A 12,348-nucleotide genomic window follows, 5' to 3' on the forward strand; every position below is an offset into this window, starting at 1 on the left:
TGGTCTCACGTAACCCTCTCATTAGAATCAAAATGTTTCAATATTTGCGATGTATTTGGATGCTAAACTATTCTTTATTATAGGCTTTGTACTTCACTCGTGTTCCAATATCGATGGAAAAATTCATCCTCTTCACACGCGCAAAAATGTGCTTGGAAACATCACAGTGGAGCTCTGCTTTCTGTGAATGGTACAAATTGTACTACTGACTATTTAAACAGAGCAGTGTAATTTGTTTATGTTAGGTTGACTATTTTTATTATTATATTGTATTAGGGCTATAATGAACAGGCTGCGATGTCAAGATTGCAATTCTGGAATGTGTGTGTGTGTGTGTGTGACGCGGTTGCGGTTGAACAGTGGACACAAAAACATAAATAAACTGTTTTAGTTAATTCCTACATCCATAGGAATACATTGAAAATGCTCGCTCTACTCCGCACCATTATCAATGTCTGTGCGGACGTCTGTATTTTACTAGTATATAGTATACTATAGTTAGCGATTTAAAAGCACCTGCTCATGTCACACGTCGATTAACCGATGGAAAAATATCCTCACAGTCATATACCTAATAAATTTATATTTAAATACAATAGGCCTACCTAGTAAAACGTTTTATATACTATTTGGATATCCTTTTGGACACAAGAGGGCAGTATAGCCCTATGTTTGCTTTTTTGTTGAACCAAATAGCACTAAATAGCCTGTTTTTAACTTTTTCATACTTCTTATATTGCAAAAACAGAATAAAATAGGTTTAGTTCTAATATTTGTATATTTTTATATAAAAATAAATGGTGTATAATTACATTTTTAGAAGTTATGAGATGTTTCCTGCTTCCTTTTTGACATTAATTTAATCCCTCGCCATAGCAAAACCGTTTGAGATATTCAATATCCGTTTACAATTTAGCATCATTAATATATTTTTATCATGTTGAAAAAGTTTGGTGGGAATAAAATAAACCTTTTAGGAGGAGTAACTAAAAACTCAGAGGCTGATTTAACAAACGATCCATATTCAGACCAAAATATCTGACTTCCTGTTGGTTGCAGCTAATGCCTGTAAATTAGAAAGTTGTCCGGCATGATGAGACCAATATACGTACTGATTTTTGTAATTGTGGGTAAAACTAACCCCCCCACTTTTGTCAAAAACATTTTGAAAGTGACACACTTCCTGCTGCCAGTTGGTGGCGCTATAACTTTGACTCACAATAGTCACATCCATCTGATCGGCCTCTTACCACGAACACACTGCTGAAGTTTCATCAAGATCAGTTAATGTGTGCAGAAGTTATAACACTTCGTGTTTCTCTTTTCTCGCCATAAATTCGTTTCCTTGCCACGGCCAAACCGTTTGAGATATCAAAAATCCGTCTGCAATTTAGCATCCTCAATGTCTTGACTTCATGCACACCGAGTTTGGTGGCGATTTAATTAATTCTCTAGGAGAAGTGTTTCAAATTCCACAGCAAGCGTTCTCCAAACAACCCATAATTGCCGACTTCCTGTTGGGCTGGCGTAAAATTTAGAGCACGAAAGTTGTTCGGCCCGATGAGATCTATATGTGTACCGAGTTTCATATCATTACATGCAAGTGTGTTTGATTTATGGACAAGTGTTCGGATCCCGTTCCAGGGGGCGCTGTTGAGCCCCCCTGCCACGCCCGGGTACCAGCTTCAGCCCGGCCCTGATGGCCGCAGGTTCTGACCTGTGTGCAAAGTTTCAAGAGTTTTCGAGCACGTTAAAGGCCCCAAAAGCCCCTGAAACCTTGAAAAACAGGAATTTTAAAGAAATCTCACTCAAAAGACAAATCCCCCCACCCCTCACACACACAGAGACGTAGAGGCAGAGAGAGAGAGGGAGAGAATTCTCCAAAAAATCACATTCAAACCAAAATATCTCTCTTCCTGTTGGTCACAGCTTATGACTATAAATTAGAAAGTTGTCCGGCTTGATGAGAACAATACACATAACGATTTTTGTGACTCTACTTAAAACTAAGCCCCCATTTTTGACTAAAGGTGGCGCTACTGAGCCCCTCACCACGCCCGTTTCTGAAACTTTGCACATGTCTACTGGATAATAAATGTGATGTGTCTGTCGAATTTCATCGAATTTCAAGTATGTTAGGAGTCTCAAAAGCATCTGAAAAGAATATTAAAGTTTGATGCGTTGCCACAGCAACAGTATCTAAGATATCAATAATCCTTTCACAGGTCTACATCTGCCGTGTGTCTACATTGTACACATAAAGTTTGAAGCAAATCGGGTAAAAATAAGACAGTGATTTCAAAGCATTTTGAAGGTGATGTACTTCCTGCTGCCTGTTGGTGGCGCTATAACTTTGACTCACAATAGTCACATCCATGTGATCGGCCTCTTACAACGAACACACTGCTGAAGTTTCATCAAGATCAGTTAATGTATGCAGAAGTTATAACACACTTCCTGTTTCATTTTTTCGCCATAAATTCGTTTCCTCGCCACAGCCAAACCGTTTGAGATATCAAAAATCCCCTGGCAATTTTTCATCCTCAATGTCTTGACTTCATGCACACCGAGTTTGGTTGTGATTGGACAAATATTCTAGGAGGAGTATTTCAAATTCCAGAGCATACGTTTTTCAAACAACCCATAATAGTCGACTTCCTGTTGGGCTGACGTAAAACTTAGAGCACGAAAGTTGTTCGGCCCGATAAGATCTATATGTGTACCGAGTTTCATATTATTACATGCAAGTGTGTTTGATTTATGGACCAAGTTTTCGGACCCCGTTCCAGGGGGCGCTGTCGAGCCTCCCTGCCACTCCCGGGTACCAGCTTCAGCCCGGCCCTGATGGCCGCGGGTTCTGACCTGTGTGCAAAGTTTCAAGAGTTTTCGAGCATGTTAAGGGTCTCAAAAGTGCCCGAGAAGTAGAAAAAAATAATAATAATAATAATAACAAATAATCCTACCGAAAACAATAGGGCCTTCGCCCTTTCAGGGCTTGGGCCCTAATAAATATAGCTGCGAGCAGCGATTACGGGCCCAAGCCGGTGGCACCGCAACCCCGGAGCCTTTAGTTACCTAAAGGCACCGGGGATGGCGGTGCCGCCGGCTTTGGCCCTCCATCGCTGCTCGCAGCTATATTTATATATATATATATATATATATATATACACACACACATACATATACATATACATATATATATATATATATATATATATATATATATATATATATACACGTATATATATATATATATATAAGACAGAAAATATTACTTGTCTTACCTTATTCTGATTTTATGATACACTCAAAATATTCCACAACAAATCCTTTAAATTTAATGTAAAAATAAAAACGAAAGTAAGCAGTGTTGGTCTCACGTAACCCTCTCATTAGAATCAAAATGTTTCAATATTTGCGATGTATTTGGATGCTAAACTATTCTTTATTATAGGCTTTGCACTTCACTCGTGTTCCAATATCGATGGAAAAAATCATCCTCTTCACACGCGCAAAAATGTGCTTGGAAACATCACAGTGGAGCTCTGCTTTCTGTGAATGGTACAAATTGTACTACTGACTATTTAAACAGAGCAGTGTAATTCGTTTATGTTAGGTTGACTATTTTTATTATTATATTGTATTAGGGCTATAATGAACAGGCTGCGATGTCAAGATTGCAATTCTGGAATGTGTGTGTGTGTGTGACGCGGTTGCTGTTGAACAGTGGACACAAAAACATAAATAAAATGTTTTAGTTAATTCCTACATCCATAGGAATACATTGAAAATGCTCGCTCTACTCCGCACCATTATCAATGTCTGTGCGAACGTCTGTATTTTACTAGTATATAGTATACTATAGTTAGCGATTTAAAAGCCCTCAGCGGTGTCACACACCGATTAACCGGTGGGAAAATTTTATCACAGTCACATCCCTAATATATTTATATAAATACAATAGGCCTACCTGAAAGAGAATTTTACTTGCCCGACCAGAGTATAGCCTGATTAGAATGTCAATAACAAAAAAATAACTTGGGAGTCACTAAAACGAGAGATTATTCTAATTTCATTACATTCATTTTAAGTTGCAATCAGCAGTTAAAAATGAATGTATTACTGATCAATGGTAACAAGGTTGCACTGCTGAGGCTCATGCTGCTTCTCCAGGAGAATTGTAAACAAATGAGCGCAGCACACAAAAAAGCAAACCAGTTAACAACATACTGACTATAAAAATTACAAATATGGAGTTTTTATATATTTTATAACATATGATAGAGTTAAGCAACCTCACTTGACGAGTAGGCAACTATTTCCTGAATACAATCACGATTGAAACTGTGACATTGATTTCATACAACAGGTTAATAAACAGTTACAATTAAGTCACTTACATTTTAGATGCAATATTGACTGTTTTTGTTCTGTTTCAGCAGCAAAAATAGTTAAACAAAGATCACAGCAGAACCATTGCGCATCTCACAGCAACTTGTTTTCTCATTACTGAATGATTCAGCATTTTGAAACGAATCGGTTGACTTAAAGATTCAATGGTCAATCCATAAACATCTGTCTCAATCATGAATGACTCAGTCATTGGAACGAATCGTTTGAACGAATGAATCAATGACTCGCTCATTAAGATGGTCGCCTGGCGACACCTAATGGCGGTTTAGTGTTATGTTTAAAAGTATCATTTTTTCCAACGTGCACCATTATCAATGTCCGTGCGGACGTCCGTTTTTTACTTTCACTTTTATATTAGCGATTTAAAAGCACCCGCTCGTGTCACACGTCGATTAACCGATGGGAAAATATCCTCACAGTCATATACCTAATAAATTTATATTTAAATACAATAGGCCTACCTAGTAAAACGTTTTATATACTATTTTGATATCCTTTTGGACACAAGAGGGCAGTATAGCCCTATGTTTGCTTTTTTGTTGAACCAAATAGCACTAAATAGCCTGTTTTTAACTTTTTCATACTTCTTGAATTGCAAAAACAGAATAAAATAGGTTTAGTTCTAATATTTGTATAATTTTATATAAAAATAAATGGTGTATAATTACATTTTTAGAAGTTATGAGATGTTTCCTGCTTCCTTTTTGACATTAATTTAATCCCTCGCCATAGCAAAACCGTTTGAGATATTCAATATCCGTTTACAATTTAGCATCATTAATATATTTTTATCATGTTGAAAAAGTTTGGTGGGAATAAAATAAACCTTTTAGGAGGAGTAACTAAAAACTCAGAGGCTGATTTAACAAAAAATCCATATTCAGACCAAAATATCTGACACCCTGTTGGTCGTAGCTAATAACTGTCAATTAGAAAGTTGTCCGGCTCGATGAGACCAATATACGTACTGATTTTTGTAATTGTGGGTAAAACTAACCCCCCCACTTTTGTCAAAAACATTTTGAAAGTGACACACTTCCTGCTGCCAGTTGGTGGCGCTATAACTTTGACTCACAATAGTCACATCCATCTGATCGGCCTCTTACCACGAACACACTGCTGAAGTTTCATCAAGATCAGTTAATGTGTGTAGAAGTTATAACACTTTGTGTTTCTCTTTTCTCGCCATTAAATTCGTGTCCTCGCCACGGCCAAACCGTTTGAGATATCAAAAATCCGTCCGCAATTTAGCATCCTCAATGTCTTGACTTCATGCACACCGAGTTTGGTGGCGATTTAATTAATTCTCTAGGAGAAGTGTTTCAAATTCCACAGCAAGCGTTCTCCAAACAACCCATAATTGCCGACTTCCTGTTGGGCTGGCATAAAATTTAGAGCACGAAAGTTGTTCGGCCCGATGAGATCTATATGTGTACCGAGTTTCATATCATTACATGCAAGTGTGTTTGATTTATGGACAAGTGTTCGGATCCCGTTCCAGGGGGCGCTGTTGAGCCCCCCTGCCACGCCCGGGTACCAGCTTCAGCCCGGCCCTGATGGCCGCGGGTTCTGACCTGTGTGCAAAGTTTCAAGAGTTTTCGAGCACGTTAACACTAGAACTACCGGAATTCCATAACTACTAGAACGACCATAGCGGTCATTCTGACCGTTCATACTTTGACGTTCATATGGCCGTACTGAACGTCATTTTCGTCATGTAATATCTATTGTACATGTTAACCTTCTCTTTTCCAATGAAGCTTTTAATTCCTGTCATCATAGACCTTAAAACAAGCACAAAAGAAAGATTGCCCCGAAAGGTGCTGCCTCTATTTGAGGAACATTTTGCATCAAAATAATATTTTTTTTCACCGCACTCACCACGTGAATAGACACGCACAAAAGTTAGGAAACGTCAAAGCTTCATACAGTTAGTAGGCCTACAGCCCTGTTTGTAAATAAGTTCAATAATCAATACAAAATCTAAAAATAAATGGATCTACAATGATAGGTAATGATAAACAGGACACACAATTTTAATTCAAATGAATGTGAAAATGTACACACGCAAACAGGCTAAGAAAAAAACATGAACATTAGCTAAACAAGAAAACGAACTGCTTCAGAACGATTAGTTTCAGTGAACAAAAAATATTAACGAACAAAATCAGGTTAACTGCCCATTTGAACGGCGCAAACATACCGCATCATTGACGCTTACGCACATTCCACACAGGTAAACACCGCCTTTCGCGTGCAGCTCCCACACACGTTGTGACATTTGATACATCTCATTGGTTTTATTTTGTTTGCAGTTCCTCCAGTTGTATGGCTTTTGCTTCCATGTGGTCGGAGTGAAGTTCGCTCGCCAGTCGTATGATGAAGTCCCTCTGCGAAACTTGCAATGTAGCGGACTTATGATATCTATAACGCGTGCGGTCAAAATGACCGTTATGGTAGTTCTAGGTAGAAATAGTCAGAACTGTTGTGTGTTTTATGATTTTAATAAAATAACAGTGTCAGAATAAAATATCCACATATTTAGGAAAAGTCAGAGTCCTACAGCCACATTTATTTTATTTTAACAAAGTTATTACATTGTAAAATTTAAAAACGGTCAAAATGACCGCCTTGGGAGTTCTAGTGTTAAAGGCCCCAAAAGACCCTGAAACCTTGAAAAACAGGAATTTTAAACAAATCTCACTCAAAAGACAAATCCCCCCACCCCTCACACACACAGAGACGCAGAGGCAGAGAGAGAGAGGGAGAGAATTCTCCAAAAAATCACATTCAAACCAAAATATCTCACTTCCTGTTGGTCACAGCTTATGACTATAAATTAGAAAGTTGTCCGGCTTGATGAGAACAATATACATAACGATTTTTGTGACTCTACTTAAAACTAAGCTCCCATTTTTGACTAAAGGTGGCGCTACTGAGCCCCTCACCACGCCCGTTTCTGAAACTTTGCACATGTCTACTGGATAATAAATGTGATGTGTCTGTCGAGTTTCATCCAATTTCAAGTATGTTAAGAGTCTCAAAAGCATCTGAAAAGAATATTAAAGTTTGATGCGTTGCCACGGCAACAGTATTTAAGATATCAATAAACCTTTCACAGGTCTACATCTGCCGTGTGTCTACATTATACACATAAAGTTTGAAGCAAATCGGGTAAAAAATAAGGGTGATTTTAAAGCATTTTGAAAGTGACACACTTCCTGCTGCCAGTTGGTGGCGCTATAACTTTGACTCACAATAGTCACATCCATGTGATCGGCCTCTTACAACGAACACACTGCTGAAGTTTAATCAAGATCAGTTAATGTATGCAGAAGTTATAACACACTTCCTGTTTCCATTATTCGCCATAAATTCGTGTCCTCGCAACGGCCAAACCGTTCGAGATATCAAAAATCCGTCCGCAATTTAGCATCCTCAATGTCTTGACTTCATGCTGACTGAGTTTGGAGGCGAATGGATGAGTTCCCTAGGAGGAGTACATTAAATTCCACAGCATGCGTTTCCAAACAACCCATAATAGCCGACTTCCTGTTGGGCTGGCGTAAAAAGTAAAAGTACGAAAGTTGTTTGGCCCGATGAGATCTATATGTGTATTGAGTTTCATATTATTACATGCAAGCGTGTCTGATTTATGGACCAAGTTTTCGGATCCCCGTTCAAGGGGGCGCTGTTGAGCCCCCCTGCCACGCCCGGGTACCAGCTTCAGCCCGGCCCTGATGGCCGCAGGTTCTGACCTGTGTGCAAAATTTCAAGAGTTTTCGAGCATGTTAAAGGCCCCAAAAGTGCCCGAAAGGTTGACAGAAAAATAAGAATAATAATAAATATAGCTGCGAGCAGCGATTACGGGCCCAAGCCGGTGGCACCGCAATCCTGGTGCCAGGGTGGCGGTGCCGGCGGCTTTGGCCCTCCATCGCTGCTATATTTATATTTATATATATATATATATATATATATATATATATATATATATACACACACACACACATACATATATATATATATATATATATATACACACACACACATACATACATATATATATATATATAAATAAATTTAAGGGACAAGACACAGATAATTTTACTTGCCTGACCTAATTAGAACAAAGAAAAAAATAAAATAAAATAATAAGTAGGGGATCACTAAATCGAGAGAATTATTCTGATTTTATGATACACTCAAAATATTCCACAACAAATCCTTTAAATGTAATGATATTCAGAACGGAACAAGAATAAAAAATTAAAAATAAACTATAAACAAAGCCAAAACGAAAAAATAAATATAATAAAAAAAATTTATTTCAAGCAATCCATGGCATGATTTATTTATTTTTTGGACTAAAACATTCTGGCTTTTTTTAAACTCAAACATAATTCTTAAATTGAATAATAATAATAATAAAAGAATAAAATGGGTTTAGTTCTGATTTCGTTGAAATCGCTCGCTCTCCGTACCTAACTTTTCCTGAATACAATCACTATTGAAACTGTGACATTGATTTCATACAACAGGTTATTAACAGTTAAAATGAAGTCATTTACATTTTAGATGCAATATTGACTGTTTTTGTTCTGTTTCAGCAGCGGAAATAGTTAAACAAAGATCACAGAAGAACGCATCTCACAGGAACGTGTTTTCTCATAACTGAATGATTCAGCATTTTGAACGAATTGGTTGACTCAAAGATTGAATGATCAATCCATAAACATCTGTTTATGTTTATGGATTGGATGTTTATGGATCCATGTTTATGGATCTGTATGTTATGGATTACGAATCATTTGAACGAATGAATCAATGACTCGCTCATTAAGACGGTCACTTGGCGACATCTAATGGAAGTTTAGTGTTGTTTAAAAGCATAATTCTTTCCAACGTGTGTGTGATTTGTGTGTGCACCATTATAAATGTCCGTGCGGACGTCCGTATTTTTCTTTCACTTTTATATTAGTGATACAAAAGCACCCGCTCGTGTCACACACGTCGATTAACCGGTGGGAAAATATCCTCAGACACATACCTAATAAATGTATATTTAAATACATTATTGGCCTAGCTGGTAAAAAGTTTTATATATTATTTTGATGTCCTTTTGGACACAAGAGGGCAGTATAGCCCTATGTATGACTTGAATTTTTTTTTTACTTTACTGTTTTAAAATTTAGAATAAAATTAGAATAAAATTATTTTTAAAAACAGAATAAAATGGGTTTAGTTGTGATATTTGTATACATTTATATAGAAATAAATGGTATAAAATTACATTTTTAGAAGATTTGAGGCTTTTAGTGCCTTTTGGAGGCTGATTTTGCAAAAAAATCCACATTCAAACCAAAATATCTGACTTCCTGATGGTCGGAGCTAATGACTTTAAATTAGAAAGTTGTCCGGGTCGATGAGATCAACATACGTACTGAGTTGTGCTACTGTAGGTAAAACAACCCCCCCAACTTTTGTCAAAAGCATTTTGAAAGTGACACATTTCCTGCTGCCAGTTGGTGGCGCTATAACTTTGACACACAATAGTTACATCCATCTGATCGGCCTCTTACCATGAACAAACTGCTGAAGTTTCATCAAGATCAGTTAATGTATGCATTAGTTATAACACTTCGTTTTTCTCTTTTCTCGCCATTAATTCGTTTCCTCGCCACAGCCAAACCGTTCGAGATATCAAAAATCCGTCCGCAATTTAGCATCATCAATGTCTTGACTTCACGCTGACCGAGTTTGGAGGCGAATCGATGTATTTCCTAGGAGGAGTACATTAAATTCCACAGCAAGCGTTTCCAAACAACCCTAAATAGCCGACTTCCTGTTGGGCTGGCGTAAAACTTAGAGCACGAAAGTTGTTCGGCCCGATGAGATCTATATGTGTACCGAGTTTCAAATTAATTCATGCAAGCGTGTTTGATATATGGACCAAGTTTTAGAACCCCGTTCAAGGGGGCACTGTTGAGCCCCCCTGCCACGCCCGGCTACCAGATTCAGCCCCGCCCTGATGGCCGCGGGTTCTGACCTGTGTGCAAAGTTTCAAGAGTTTTCGAGCACGTTTAGGGACCCAAAAGCCCCAGAAACCTTGAAAAACAAATGAAAAAGTAAATCTCACTCAACTGACAAATCACCCCCACCCCTCACACACTCAGAGACAGAGAGAGAGAGAAATTTCTCCAAAAAATCACATTCAAACCAAAATATCTGACTTTCTGTTGCTTTGAGCTAATAAGTGTAAATTAGAAAGTTGTCCGGCTCGATAAGAACAATATACATACCAAGTTTTGTGATTCTAGGTAAAACTAAGCCCCCATTTTTGACTAAAGGTGGCGCTACTGAGCCCCTCACCACACCCGTTTCTGAAACTTTGCCCATGTCTACTGGATAATAAGTGTGATGTGTCTGTCGAGTTTCATGCAATTTCAAGTATGTTAAGAGTCTCAAAAGCATCAAAAAAGAATATTAAAGTTTGATGCGTTGCCATGGCAACAGTATCTAAGATATCAATAATCCTTTCACAGGTCTACATCTGCCGTGTGTCTACATCATACACATAAAGTTTGAAGCAAATCAGGTAAAAATAAGAGAGTGATTTCAAAGCATTTTGAAAGTGACACACTTCCTGCTGCCAGTTGGTGGTGCTATAACTTTGACTCACAATAATCACATCCTTGTGTTCGGCCTCTGAAAACGAACACACTGCTGAAGTTTCATCAAGATCAGATAATGTATGCTGAAGTTATAACACACTTCCTGTGTCCCTTATTCGCCATAAATTCGTTTCCTTGCCACGGCCAAACCGTTCGAGATATCAAAAATCCGTCCGCAATTTAGCATCCTCAATGTCTTGACTTCATGCTGACCGAGTTTGGAGGCGATTGGATGAATTCTCTAGGAGGAGTACATTAAATTCCACAGCATGCGTTTCAAAACAACCCATAATAGCCGACTTCCTGTTGGGCTGGCGTAAAAAGTAAAAGTACGAAAGTTGTTCGGCCCGATGAGATCTATATGTGTACCGAGTTTCATATTATTACATGCAAGCGTGTCTGATTTATGGACCAAGTTTTCGGACCCCGTTCAAGGGGGCGCTGTCGAGCCACCCTGCCACGCCCGGGTACCAGCTTCAGCCCAGCCCTGATGGCCACGGGTTCTGACCCGTGTGCAAAGTTTCAAGAGTTTTCGAGCACGTTAAGGGTCTCAAAAGTGCCCGAAAGGTTGACAGAAAAATAATAATAATAATAATAATAATAATAAATAATCCTACCGAAAACAATAGGGCCTTCGCCCTTTCAGGGCTTGGGCCCTAAATATAGCTGCGAGCAGCGATTACGGGCCCAAGCCGGTGGCACCGCAACCCCGATGCCTTTAGTTACCTAAAGGCACCGGGATGGCGGTGCCGCCGGCTTTGGCCCTTCATCGCTGCTCGCAGCTATATTTATATATATATATATATATATATATATATATATATATATATATATATCTTGAATGTATTTTTTATCATGTTGAAAAAGTTTGGTGTGAATAAAATAAACCACTTAGGAGGAGTAACTAAAAACTCAGAGTCTGACATATCCAAAAAATCCACATTCAAACCAAAATATCTGACTTCCTGTTGCTCGGAGCTAATGACTGTAAATTAGAAAGTTGTCCGGCTCGATGAGACCAATATGCGTACTGATTTTTGTAACTGTGGGTAAAAGTAACCCCCCCACTTTTGTCAAAAGCATTTTGAAAGTGACACACTTCCTGCTACCAGTTGGTGGCGCTATAACTTTGACTCACAATAGTTACATCCATCTGACCGGCCTCTTACCATGAACACACTGCTGAAGTTTCATCAAGATCAGTTAATGTATGCAGAAGTTATAACACTTCGTGTTTCTCTTTTCTCGCCATAAATTCATTTCC

The sequence above is a fragment of the Squalius cephalus genome (assembly GCF_949319135.1).
Source record: "Squalius cephalus genome assembly, chromosome: 8".
NCBI lineage: Eukaryota > Metazoa > Chordata > Actinopteri > Cypriniformes > Leuciscidae > Squalius > Squalius cephalus.